This window comes from Caretta caretta, chromosome 18 (genome assembly GCF_965140235.1).
Source record: "Caretta caretta isolate rCarCar2 chromosome 18, rCarCar1.hap1, whole genome shotgun sequence".
NCBI lineage: Eukaryota > Metazoa > Chordata > Testudines > Cheloniidae > Caretta > Caretta caretta.
The window spans coordinates 5,847,905-5,862,011 of NC_134223.1; the positions used below are offsets into that span (position 1 = coordinate 5,847,905).

Genomic DNA, 14,107 nt, shown 5'->3' on the forward strand with positions numbered 1-14,107 from the left:
GTGCTGAACCTGGGGCCTAGGAGGGTGACAGCTTGGAAGTGCTGATTAATCCGGTCCTCTCGGATACAAACTGTACATTGACAGAATTACAGAACCCCACCACCACCACCCAGAAGAGTAATCCTAATAAATGAGCATACCCCAAAGTAACAGGCAAATCTGGTAACACCTCCTGGGACCTTGTTATGGAAATCGCCGCCACCCCCCAACACCTCCCTGAGTGGGCTCATTGAGGTCTATGGATCTCTTCCACTAGAAAGTCTCACCCACCTGAGTCAGGGTGGTGATACCTGGCTGTATGTAAGTCCATGGGGCAGCTCCCAGCTGGTGTGAACTGTTTTCGCTCCAATAGAGTGCTGACAGTTTACACCAACTAGGCATCTGCCCCAGATTATGGCTAGAATGGTATTCCATGAGTGTTTGGTGTTTCTTTTTTTATTAGCCTGGCCTTAAAAGTTTATCCCTCATCATTTCTCTATAATTCTATAGTGCAGTCCTCACCACAGTCCCCTGGGAAGCACAGGAATTAGTAGAAACATTGTTACCGACTCTAGCCTGGGGCATATTTTCTACCTCTCACTAATAATGTGTTTAATTAGATACTGGAATGTAGGCTACTATGTTCTCCTTACTGACACTGGCCTTTCAAGAAACAAACACTAAATTACATTTATTTGGATGCCAGCTGAACTTTGATTGGATTCATTGCTTGCAAATGGGGCAGTTGGAGAATTCAAAATCAAATGGTCTTTCTCTTGTATTTGTGCTCTGAAATTGTATGTATAGAGTCCAGCTGCGGTAACATGTAACTAGACAGCATTAGAGTCATGTGTAAGCTGCAGTAAATTATGCTGCCATGTCAAAGAACATATTTTTAATAGAATGAATTATTATTATTTACATACTGTGCTCGTGCCTACGAGCTTCAACCAGGGCCCCGTTGTGCCAGATGCTGTACAAATCCAGAACGAAGACAATCCTTGCCCCAAAGCATTTACGCTCACTGGTATGTTCCAAACCTGGTCAAAGCTAAAGCATTACCATAAATCTCCTCATTCCAATTCCTGTCTCAAGGTAGATTGCTTGGTCTCAGTGACTTTCCTTTCACTCACGGTGGGGAGAGTGTTCACAAACACCCTGGCTTTGGAGATGCTTGATTTTCATGTCTCGTTAGCAATGTAAGGAGGTACTGCAAGCACATCAGACCTGTCCTCTTCTCTCTGGCTTCCTATAGCGAGTCCAGCTTGAGGTCCCCCTCTCCCAGCCCTCAGTGACTTGGGCCCAGCGTATTTAAAAGAATATAAAACACTGGGATGAGGACCCGTGGTCGACAGTGCCATTATTCAGGTACGATGGAACTTTTTACCATCAGGGTAACGCTTGTATGCGCAGGAGACAGTGCTTTCTTGGGGGCTGATTCGAGACTGTCAAACAAACTCCCCCAGTAACTAAGAACCAACCTGAACCACCTCCCCTTCCATTCCAAGTGCAAGGCACACTCCTCCAGCCTTTCTCCAATATCACACAGAGCAGCGTGCCCATTGAAAAAAAACCCCCAACGTACCACACCAAAAGATTCCACTGCGCACACAATTCTCCCCCTCAGGGAGACCATGAGAGTGCGAGAGAACAAACCACACAGAACAGATGTTAGTAGCGTAGGGTGCATCTACACAGCAAAAAATGACCTGTGCCAGCGAGTCTCAGAGCCTGGGTCAACTGACTCAGGCTCCCGGGACTGGTGCTGTGGGGCTTAAAATAGCCATTTGAGCTGGAGCCTGGCCTCTCAAACCCAGTGAGGGGGGGAGGGTATTGGAACCCAGGCTCCAGCCTGAGCCGGGACGTCTACACTGCAGCATGAACACTGGGAGCCCAAGGCAGTTGACCTGGGCTCTGAGACTTGCTGAGGGTTTTTGTGTGGTGTAGACATATCCTTAATGTACAATGGGAAGATGCTTAGATACTGTGGCAATGAGGGTGGGCTAAGAACCTATCGAACAGAATAGAATGTCAGATTCCAAACCAGCTCTTGCCCCTCTGGAACTGGTGCTGGTAGAAGTGGTTTCCATCATATCTGGGTTTACAGTTTGGTTCAATGGCTCTCAGCACCCCCACTATAAAAATTGTTCCAGCCCCTGTTATTGTAGGCTTAGAGTTTTCTCTCTGAGCTTTCCAGGGGGAAAGGTGCTATTTAATTGTTTTTAAAAGGTTTTTTGTTTTGAAAATGCATTTTTGTTTTGATCCACCCTGAATTATTTTCATAGCCACCAGGGGTCAGCGAAAGCATAAGTTATTCTCTTCTGATTTACATAACCATAAACTGCAGCCAAAGCACTGGTTATGTACACAGATGAATGATTTTTCTAGCAACGTTTCTCTAATATTTTATGTACTGTGTATTAAATTATGGAGGAGACAGACAGCTGTCAGTTTGATTTCTGCATATTATCAAAGCTATCACACCACTATTTGAATAGTTTTCCCTTCTGTTGTTCCAAATAACAATTAAAATGATTGTGACAGACAATTCCCCCCTCTAATATCTCCTTTCCCCCCCAGCATGGTTTCTTTATGCATTTCACCTCTCTCTGTAGAATCAAGTTGCACTGTTGCCCCTGCACATTCAGAGTCCCTTGTTTATTTGTGTGGGGCTTCCACACAGCAACAAGGGAGGGGGGGAATGAATTAGAAAATTATTGTAAAACAAACAAACAAAAACCTGGCAAGACTCAGAGGCAGGTAGAGCACTGGATAATCCTTTAAATTCTTTACTCTTTTTTTAAAAAAAAGTTAGACTTCAAGTTGACAGTGTTCCTTTAAGTGGTCTTTTCTGGATCACGCTTTATATTAAATGTACATTTATAAATAGTGAGTAAAGGCGTATAAAATTATTATTAATAGATGTTTTAATACTTGGTTAATCAGCAAGTCCAACAGGTCAGTAGGTTGCTTATAACGATGACTTATAACCATACATAAAAGAGACAAGGTGGGGGAGGTAATATCTGCTATTGGACCAGCTTCTGTTGGTGAAAGAGACATGCTTTCGAGCTCCACAGAGCTCTTCTTCAGGTCTGGGAAAGGTAACCTGAGTGTTACAGCTAAATACAAGGTGGGAGAGAGTGTAAACCACAATACATGTTGCAGGAGACCACTTAAAATGAGGTGGGCAATTAGCACCTGTGCAGTCAAAGGGCAAAGGAGGTTTAGTAGGTTACAAATTGTTGTAATGAGCCATAAAGCCACTGTCTCTGGTTGAGTCCATGTTGTTTTAGAGTCTAGCAGAGTTATGAATTTAAGCTCCCAGGCTTGTCTTTTGAAGGTGTTTGAGGACGATACAGAGGGATTGTGAAAAGTGTTCACCCACAAGTAATAGGGTGCATTGTTTTTAACCATTTTTCTGTGTGGTTCATTTGAGAGTTTAATGATGGTCTGGTTTCACCCACATGCATGTTGGGGCATTTGAGGCCCTGGAGGAGGTACATCACATGTCGTGATAGGCATGTATAGGACCCATGGGTTTTGAGGGGTGTGTTATAGGGGTGTTGATCATCACAGCAGTGGAGATATGTCTGCAGGTTTTGCACCTCAAATGAATGCTCTCAAATGAACTCACACGGGAAAAACAATAAAAGGTAAACATGCCCTATCACCCGTGAGCAGACACTTTTCACAAAACAATCACTCCGTTTCTGATCGGTCAGTCGTCGTCTTCAAAGCAAACCTGCTCAACAACTTCAAAAGACCAGCCTGGGAGCTTAAACTCAATTCTGCTACACTCTAAAAAACATGGACTCAGCAACAACCCGTTACAACCATTTGTAACCCATTAACCCTCCTTTGTCCTGTGATTGCAGTGCAGAGGTGCTACTGTGCATTGGATTTTACATGGTCTCCTGCAGCGTGTTACCACTTTATGATAAACAATCTATCCTACCTTGTATTGTGCTCTGGCACTCTGGTTGCCTTTCCCAGACCTGAAGAAGAGCTTTGTGTGTCTCCAAAGTTTCTTTCTTTCTCCAAAAGAAGTTGGTCCAATAAAAGATATTACCACCACCAATTTGTCTCTCTCAAATCCTGGGACCAATGCAGCTACAGCAACACTGCTGACAACCATTTGTGTAGCACCTTGTACTGCTGTGCTTCTAACTATAAAACACACTTTTTATGCTTCTAATAGTTATTAATTATTAACTCTTTATATACTATTGATAAATGTATTCTAAATATACAATATGAGCTTTTTGGAATCCACAAAGGCCAATTAAACATACTGCTCTAGAGATTCTCCATTGCCCTGCACCTTATTACAGCTTTGCAAAATGCTACCATTCTGATTTGCCACTCTTTTCCGGGGTGCAAATGATGGCATGAGGTGCAGCATTATGGAGGATCAGACCCCAGAGCTCTTGATGTCTGGAAGAGAAATCCAGGGGTGAAATCCTGGCCCTGTTGAAGTCAATGACTTCAACAGGTTCCGACTTTCACCCCACAAAGTTTTTTAATGCCAGCAATGGGAAAATGCTCCTCCCCTTACATTAAAAAGCTTTGTAACCTTCATGGGGGAAGTGTTCACATCTCTTGTGCAGCGTGAAGATTGAACTAAAGTGCGGGTTCCATAAGGGATGGAAAAGTGAAGCAGAAGCAGCATGTGTTAAAATAAGCCTTTGAAGTGTCTTGGAATCCCAAACTAGAACTATGGATTAGAGATGACAGTGAAACTGCATATGTGCAAACCCCTCTAGGCAGAATAGTCACAGTTGCTCCGCGTTGCATCATGCCCACAAGAAATCCTGTGGGCCTCGTTAGAGAAATCCATACAGCATGCCACAGTAATCAGGGTGGAGTGATGGACTGGAGTACGTGGTTTAGCAAACATTTTACCAGCACCTGGACAACCCAGTGCTCCTCCCTGTTGCGTCAAAGACCAAACCATTTGCATTTGATCTGGCAAAACCCGAAAGCCATGCGACCTGCCAGCAGTACGGAGCTGTATTTAACATCAACAGGGAAATTCCATTACTCCAAGTCCTCCTTCACTCCCCAGTACTTTTCTTTCATCTGCTTCCTTGTTTGCTCGAGCCCTGTTGGAGGTTTAATGGAAGACAGGTGTCTGGGCTGCAAGCTGTCAGTGTGAAGTAATATCGATCCAATGCTGAAAATTAAATTAAAATATGTGAACACAGCTGAGCGTGACCTATGACTCTGTTACTGTTACAGGTTTCAGAGTAGCAGCCGTGTTAGTCTGTATTCGCAAAAAGAACAGGAGTACTTGTGGCACCTTAGAGACTAACAAATTTATTTGAGCATAAGCTTTCGTGAGCTATAGCTCACTTCATCGGATGACCCGTTCATTACCTTGTCTGGAGCAGTTCCCCTTCCCTCTGCTGGGCTCCCTTCACATGAAAAGAGGGTGCTCCTTTTTAAAGATTTTATTATGATTCAGAAAAAGCATACAGCGGCCTAAGCGCTTAGGCCCAGATTTTCAAAAGCACGCAGCTCCCAATCCCCACCCTGACCATGCCCCAAAATGAATTGGCCTGTTTTTCAATGGTGCTTATAACCCAGAGGTCTCCATTGTTCTTTTAAATTAATGGGAATCTTTCCATTGACTTCACTGGCTTTAGATAAGGACCAGTAGGTGCTGCTGAGTATTTCTGAAAAGCTGGCTGCTTCTGCTAGGCCTCAATTCAGAAAAGCCCTTTATTATTATTCTGTACTATTCATATTACAGCAGTGCCTAGGGACCAACTGAAAACGAGGCCCCATTGTGCTAGGTGCTGTACAAATGCGGAGGAGTAGAGGGACAATGGGTGGCGGGGAAAGGGACAGTGCATACAAGCAGATCGAGCAATGGTATTTTGCAAACAGAAAATCAGTGTCATGATTTTTTTTTTTTGAAGGGCACCTGGTGGGTTATTTATTGATTTGAGGGTTTTTTTGGCGGGGACAGGGGCGGATTAACTAACCAGAGAGACAAAGGGAGAGGCCGGGCACATTGAAGGGGGAAGAGGGACTGGGGAACATGCCGGGCAGGGGGAGTGAGGCTGAGTAGGGCAGGAACTTCAGGAAAGGTCGGCGCAAACAGCCCATCAGTGCTAGGGAGAGGATATCCAGCCTGATGACATCTTGAGTGTCTGAGAGCCCCTCTGCAGCATCTCCCTGCAATGCTGCATCCTCTCCCCCCTCTCCCCCGCCCATGCTGCGACACCTACTAAGGGTGCCTCTGGGTCTGCTCCTGCCAGCTTGGGCATTTCTCTGTCCCTGGGGCTGGCTCCTTCCCGGAATGGCCTAATTCCCCAAGCACACATGGCTCAGGGGCCCCTGAGAGGAATCACAGAATATCAGGGTTGGGAGGGACCTCAGGAGGTCATCTAGTCCAACCCCCTGCTCAAAGCAGGACCAATCCCCAATTTTTGCCCCATATCCCTAAATGGCCCCCTCAAGGATTGAACTCACAACCCTGGGTTTAGTGGGCCAAAGCTCAAACCACTGAGCTATCCCTCCCCCCGAAGGGGAGTCACCCCTGCACAGCCCTGGATCCAGAGATTGTGACATGGGCAGGGGTGGCACCGTCAGGGTCCCACCTCTGGGATTCCAAAGTCCCTTGGGCTGACACCAGCTCAGTTCCCTTTTCTGATTGTTCTTGCCTAGCCATGCTCTCCAAGAGTTTCCCCTTGGCCCCCTCCACAACTCTTCGCTGCCTTGTTCAATGGGATGACTCAGACGCAGCAAGTTAAGCTGGTGTGTACGTTTTTGCATGCTGCATACTGTACAGTACTGTGATCCTGAACACTGTTTTCAGGGCTCTGTGTATTCTGCAATTCTGGGGAATTGGCTGCGGCACTCACACTTTGCTGCAGACCTGGGTTCCAGAACCTGAGCTTGCTTTCTTTGTTTGACTCTCTTGCCCTTCGGATTGCAGAGATTACCTTGAAAACGTGAACTGAGTCGTGTAAACCAATGCAGTGGCACCTGCCTGAGTCTGCGGACAGCCTGAAACAACAGCCTTCAGAGGTCTGACCTGCTCCATTCATCTCAGTTGGAGTCCCATGGACACCCAGTGGTGGATTAACACATGGGCCCATGGGGCCCCAACCAATTTGGGGGCAGCAGCAGGAGAGCTAAGACCTGTGTAGCAGTGGGGGAGGGGAGGTGGCAGGTGGAGGGTCCAGGGCTCACCACAGAGGCTCGGGCTCCCTGGGTGGCTCTTACCACAGCCTGGCTCCGGCTTCTGGCGTGGCCAGGGGGTGGAGCCTCGGGGGAAGATAACAAGCAGGGGAGGGGCCCCAAGGTGAGTGGGGGCTAAGGCCCATCTCATTCCCCCACTGGGAAGAGGCTGGTGCCACTAGCAGGGGCTGTGCCTTGCAGGGGAGCTGATCACCCCACCACAAAGAGCAGCCCCTGCCCCAGGCTACTATGCCCATGTAAAAAAGTGGACAGGCCTGGCCCTCCTGGCCTCCCAGTTACGGCCCCTCTGGGTCGGGAGGGCAAATGTTCTTTGTGCCCGAGGCCCCAGTAAACCTTAATCCACCTCTATGGCCACCAGAATTTCTACAGCTGTAGAATCTGACATTTTCCCAAGTTTCTGTCGGAGTCAGCATTTCTGCTGGGGGATTTGAAGAATCCGTCACTTTGCTTTGTGTCTCCTTGCCTGCCTATTGCTCACCAGCTTCCCCAAGAATGGGAAACTGAGTGGATTTCAGAGCATGCACAGTTCCATGGAGCCAGGCAGCAGGGAGGGAGCCAGAGCTGAGGTGGAGGGAGCCAAGGTGCAGAGGGAGCCAGCAGGACAGGCAGCCTCGGAGAACAATACAGTAGCCAAGGTCCAGACAGCCAGGAAGGTGAACTACTCAAGTTGGCTACAAGCTTCCCCCTTCCTGGATGAACAGGAGGGGAAGTCTTAAGCTTCCTCTTGGGAGCTGAGGCCCAGGGTGCAGGGCTAGGCTGCTCACAGCACAAAAAAGACCCCATCCACACAGCCCTAGTTGAAAAACATCCACAAAGGGTTCATCTCCAAGTGGTTCCAGCTGGGCCACAGCTGTGTGTATTTATGTGGAGGGGGGAGGGAGGGATGTGAATTTCACGGTGCTAGAATAGATTAACTCCGCTGCAGCATCCAGAGGAGGCTGCTGCTGTGGAATTTAGGGGCTGCAGCCATGGAATTTGGTCTGCGTATGCTGCAGAGTCCACAGGGCCGTGACTATGACACTGGTGTAACTTACACAGCCTGCTGTGAATGCTTGCAAAAGGGCAGTGTTGATAGTGCACATTCTTTCTCATCCACAGCACTCCTTTGCAAGAACTGATAGTTTGCCATGAAAAAGATAAGTGCACCTGGATCCTGAGAGATGCCCTGATCCTGAAACTGGATACGTGCTGGTGGACCCTCCTCTGCACCCACACAAAGCCCCATTTTAGTCATTGCCGGAGAGCTCCAGGATCAGGAGCAGAGATTGTAAGAGCAGTTTAGAACACGAGAAATTAAGGGCATTACATAGGCAAACCTGTTATTGGCCACTGTTATTTTGGCGATGTTTCCAGTGCAGGACCCCCTTCTCCCCCGACCCCCGTTCACCCATAAGAGGAAAGAATCGATAAACCTTGTTTATTTCTCTCCAGACAGAGGAAAATAACAAATATTTAACTCCAGCTTAATATTGAGGGTGTGATCAGTGGAAAAACTTCCACTGGTTTGCACAGGAACAGGATCAGCCGTGTGGTATTAAATGTGTTGGTGTTGCAGACTGCGGACCCCTGGGTCTGTGCAGGACTGCATTCATTGCACTAGGTCTGTGTACAGCCCCATTTGCTACTAGTACTGTTCCAGCAGCGTGAGCTGGCCTTTAAGTCATTAGCAGAGGGACAAAGGCTGGTGAAACTTGGCACAAATGTTTTTAAAAGAGCTTTTCAATCAACATCCAATAATTACAGGTTTCAGAGTAATAGCCGTGTTAGTCTGTATTCGCAAAAAGAAAAGGAGTATTTGTGGCACCTTAGAGACTAACCAATTTATTTGAGCATGAGCTTTCGTGAGCTACAGCTCACTTCATCGGATGCATATCGTGGAAACTGCAGCAGACTTTATATATACACAGAGAATATGAAACAATAGAATATGAAACAAACAGATATTGTTTCATATTCTCTGTGTATATATAAAGTCTGCTGCAGTTTCCACGATATGCATCCGATGAAGTGAGCTGTAGCTCACGAAAGCTCATGCTCAAATAAATTGGTTAGTCTCTAAGGTGCCACAAATACTCCTTTTCTTTCATCCAATAATTGACATTTAAAATTAAACTAACTTTTTAAGAAAAATCAGGCGGAAAAAGGATTTTTTGCACAAATAAACATTATCCGGGGGCTTCTGCAACCCCAACGTTTCAGTACCACTGTGATAATGGAACAGAACTGGCAAGAGAAATGGACTAGAAACTAACTACCTTGCTTCTATCAGCTGAGAGAAAGGTGATAAGCAAACAAAGAATAAACAGTAGGGAGCAAGTCACATTCTTAACATTCTTTCCATTTTAATAATTTACTTTAAGGTGCTGTTTGTAATGGAAATCTGCTTCGCAGAATTATACCACAAAGGGATAAAGTCAGTAGTGACTTATGCCAGTGAATCAGTAACTCAGGTCTGTGGGTGGAAACTGCAACAGGGGAGTGTGGCAAACTGGCCACTCCTCCACCTACCGGAGTGGTGTATAGCTGCCAGCACAGCATCAGAAGTGAGTGTTGCCGGCTAAAAAGGGGACAGGCCACGGTACCTGGCAAGTCCACTGAAACAGTAGTTCAATATGCAAGTTCTCACTGCTGGAGTTTGTAATGGTGCAATGGATTGGAATTAAAGCCAGAGAAAACCTGAGGGAGAACAGGTTTCAGAGAAACAGCCGTGTTAGTCTGTATTCGCAAAAAGAAAAGGAGTACTTGTGGCACCTTAGAGACTAACCAATTTATTTGAGCATGAGCTTTCGTGAGCTGAAGTGAGCTGTAGCTCACGAAAGCTCATGCTCAAATAAATTGGTTAGTCTCTAAGGTGCCACAAGTCCTCCTTTTCTTTTTGAGGGAGAACAGAAGCAGAAATACTATCTCCCTTCCAGAATGAATCTTCCCTCTGGCCAATTGACCAGTGCAGCGAGAGATCGCACATTTCGCAGTGCCAGCTTTGCTGAATTTGGCATGTGATTCTAAATCTGACCCCTAAGCTTCCCACCCAAAAGGAATTTGTAATGATCTAACCTGCATTCATCTCAGCTTCTCAGTTAGTGAGGCTTCTTAGTGTTACAGGCCTCAAACACACCATAAAAACAAAAAGCGCAGCGCTGAGAATGTGTCCTTTGTCTGGTTGTGTGTCTGCAAAATGCACCCTCCCCTAACAATCAGTCATTTTTGCTTCAGCATAACCATTGTGCTTCCCCCTCGCATTGTTTCAAAACATCCTCCCACTCGGGAACTGTTACATATGTTCATGTTGTGGCCCAAACTGGAATGCGAAAAAGTCAAAAATTAAGGCAGCTTCATCTTGCTGTTGAGGGGGAGAAGGACCACAAACTTCCTGAGTTAAAGGTGAACATAGTAGCTCTAACTTTCCTTTTCTCTGCTTTGCTGGTTTGTATCACAATTGCAGTGTAAAAATACAAAATCCTGCTTTTCAATAGTTCCCCTTTAAAAAAAATGATAAAGAGGTTGAACCTGCATGAACAGGAGGATTCGGGAATGGGATATATCTAAGCATGAATGTCACCTGAATACACAGTAATGTGATTTGCTTTTAAAGAGTACTGGTTTCAATACCACGGCTAAATCGATGCAGTCTGTTATGCAAGCATATTACTCGGCAGCAAATTATAGACTAGGTTACCAAAAAAAACCCCAAACCCTCCTGAAAATAGATGAATAGCGCAGGCGTGAGAGCCGGGCTTTGATATTTAATATCGTAGCCTTTTAAAACCCCTTTATTTCATAATATCAGAATGATTACACCACACTGCAGGCTCCTTGTTGCAGATGAATGATATTCGCTCTTAGCTGCGGTCAAGAGGCTGACCATTTCATTTTATGAGTATAATTCAGTAAGTGCCTACATGCTTTAGTTTTTTTAATTCAGTGAAACACCAAAATGCTCCACCCAGATCTTTTATTTTATAGTTCATGGCAACAGCTTCATAATGCTGGGTTATAACCCCTGCTGACTTGCAAGGAGGAAAAAGTAAGGGGGGAAAGACCCCCACCCACCAATAGATATATAAACGCGTTCCCTGTGCCTCTAAATTCTCCCTGCCTAACCCAGTGAATATAGTCTAATCTCCCTTGTATTGTTCAGTGGACTGCTTTATCCCTGGCTAATCTATTACGACACCGACTGTATCTAGGCTGGGCTCCAGACTGGAGTCCTTTGTGTGTATGGCAATTTCACAGAGCCCTCAGTGTCACTGCCCTTCAACATGACAGCTGCCTCCTGCCCCATCCACTGTAGAACACACATTATTATCTGTGCAGCCCCCGCAGGCATAGGTGCTGGAACTAGGGGAGCTGCTGCACCCCCTGGCTTGAAGTGGTCTCCATCATATGCAGGGTTTACAGTTTGGTTCAAAGGCTCTCAGCCCCCCTGGACATTAACCAGGCAGGAGAAGCCAGGAATCTGCCCTTCCCCCCACCTCTGTGTTTTCACAGGCACGCCACAAGACGGGGGGAAGGGGGCCTGGAAAACCAAGCGCAACAGCGCCCCCGCGCTCCCCTCGGTGGCAACTCCGCGGTACTGCAGCCCAACGGGAGGAGCCACCGGCTGCCGCTCGCCACAAAATGGCCGCTCGCCTCGCCTATAACGAGGATTCCAGAGGCGACAAAATGGCGCCCGGCAGGGAGAGGAAAGAAAGGGAGAGACAGGGAAGGAGCACAAGAGGGCCCAGGGTGAGGGGTATAAACCACACCAAAAGCAGGGGGGCAGTACCACCAAGCTGTATATTGCACTGACTAATGCACATTTGGTTGGAATCAGGCTGAAATCTGCTGCTCCACTCCGAAAATGCCCAGAAACCTCCATTCCTGTCCCAGGATTGTATTTTGGGGCCCAGATACAGGTTCAATTGATCTAACCCTTAGCTTCCCCCTAGGGGCTTTTCCCAGAGATTGCTGCCTGGCCCTTCATTCCTGCAAATCCCACATTACCAAGGGGCTGATGCCAGACCCAGGATCATTTGCTTTTCTGTCCCATCTGGAGAGCAGCTTTATTATTATCTTTTCTGCAGAGGCTTCTAATCTGCTCTCTTCATTTAAAATCACATCCCCCAGATTGCCAATGCTGATTTACTACAGTAACTGGAGAGGGTTTGGCCCACAAACGCTTTTGTTCCTACCTTTTTTTTTCATTTTCTGCAGAGGGCTTTTACTACAGACTCTGCTATCTGTTTCTTCAGTAGGAAAACACACCCTATAAAATGCTATCATTAATATAAAGAACAGATTTGGGGGTCATATATAATAAAGCCTGTATGGTTATATAGTTATTTCTGAAGGGATTTTTACATGTCATAGTCTGCCCTCTATTCATTAATTCATGTACCTACTACGATCAGATACAATTATCCTGTAAAAATACCCCATACACTAAAATACTTTGTTGTTAAAGGCTGCAGCCCACTTACTGTATGTTTATTTTTAACACTTTTACCTTATGTTTTCTGCATGCTATTTCACTACAGACTACAGTATAACATAGCCCCTTCTTTGTTAAAAAATACATACCTAAAATGCTGTTTATTCCCATAATTATAGTTTTAGGCCCATACAGATACTATATTTCTATATATTAATATTCTTTCTTCCTGGGACTGATTACATACTATAAGTAAAAAAAAACCGCACCTAAAACACTAAAATTTAGTTATTAATATAAATATCATAAATTTGGCCCATATAGATGTTTGATTTTTGTATATATATATATATATACACACGTATTACCTTTGCATTCCTCCATTGGCTTTCTACTACAACATATCCTAAAAGCAGAAGAAAAAAATGCCATCACCAAAAAAATAAAAAAACCCATCTCATTTTAAGAATCCATGGTGGAAGTTTGTGCCTTATTTTTTAATGTGTTCCACAGAGATGCAGATTTTCCTTGGGATATTTGGGGAGGACTGTTTAAATTACGAAACCAAAAAAAAAAGCAACCAACAGAACAAAAAGAAAAAAATCATAACTGAAGCTGCAAATGCAGTCAAATATACTCCAGCTCAGACAGAGCCCCCAACCATTCAGTGTAACGAAAAGAGAGGACCAATTAGTTCAACAAACTTAAATGACAAGGATTTTCTGTAGGTCCAGCAGGAAGAATCAGTTCCTTTATTCCACCATTTAGAGCTCCAAAACACCCCCATTTTTTGTGCTGTGTTTTTGTTTGGGAGTTTATTTTATAAGGAGGCTGAAAAACAACCAAGCCAGGATGCAAAAGACACGGGTGAGACTTGTGCACATGATTCTGCACGGAGAGAGGTGCCTTAGATCCTTGTGCATTTCTGTCCCTTTTACTATGTGCTTTGCTCCTCTGTGAGTGTAAAAGGTTCTCTCCTCTCCCCAGCTTGGCCGCTTATTCCAGAAGTTTCTAAAGCAGAAACACTGCAGATGCAAAGCCCTACGACAGCTCCCTGGCTTGGAGCAGGAGGGGGGAGGGTTAAACACTGCAGACCACAACCCAGCCTTTGCCGCATAGTGGAGCAGGCGTGGTTGCTCCTGTAGCAAGGAGAGGAGGAGGTACATTTCTACGCATGCTCACAAAGCACCGCCCCAGTGGAAGCATTTGAACAGCTGATGAGTATTCCGCCTCCCCTCCCCCGTCCTGTGCGAGTAGATCAAAGGCGTAGGCTATTTTCAAGCTGTTTGCCCCACCCCCGCTCCAGCTTTCACCCTACCCTGGAGGCGTTTGCCAGTGGCAAGCTTGTTAAAGTTAGACGTGGCGCTGTCTGCGGAGGGAGATGAATGAGGCAGGCTTTACAGCAGTGGGATCCTAGGCAGGCACGCCAGCCTGGCTTGTGCCCTGCTTTTCCTTGGGCTGAGGGGCTGAGAGCTGCCCAGTCTCCGTTCGTGGGACGGGGGGACT

At 45.9% G+C, this 14,107-nt stretch overlaps 1 long non-coding RNA gene across 1 annotated transcript; it reads right to left on the bottom strand.

Moving 5' to 3' along the window:
- Window positions 1–859: 859 nt before the first annotated feature.
- LOC142069561 (uncharacterized) lies at window positions 860–13,736 on the bottom strand. Its single transcript, XR_012665451.1, has 2 exons — window positions 12,970–13,736; window positions 860–5,155 (listed from the first exon to the last, which is right to left on the bottom strand). It is a non-coding gene; the product is annotated as an uncharacterized LOC142069561 (long non-coding RNA).
- Window positions 13,737–14,107: the final 371 nt, after the last annotated feature.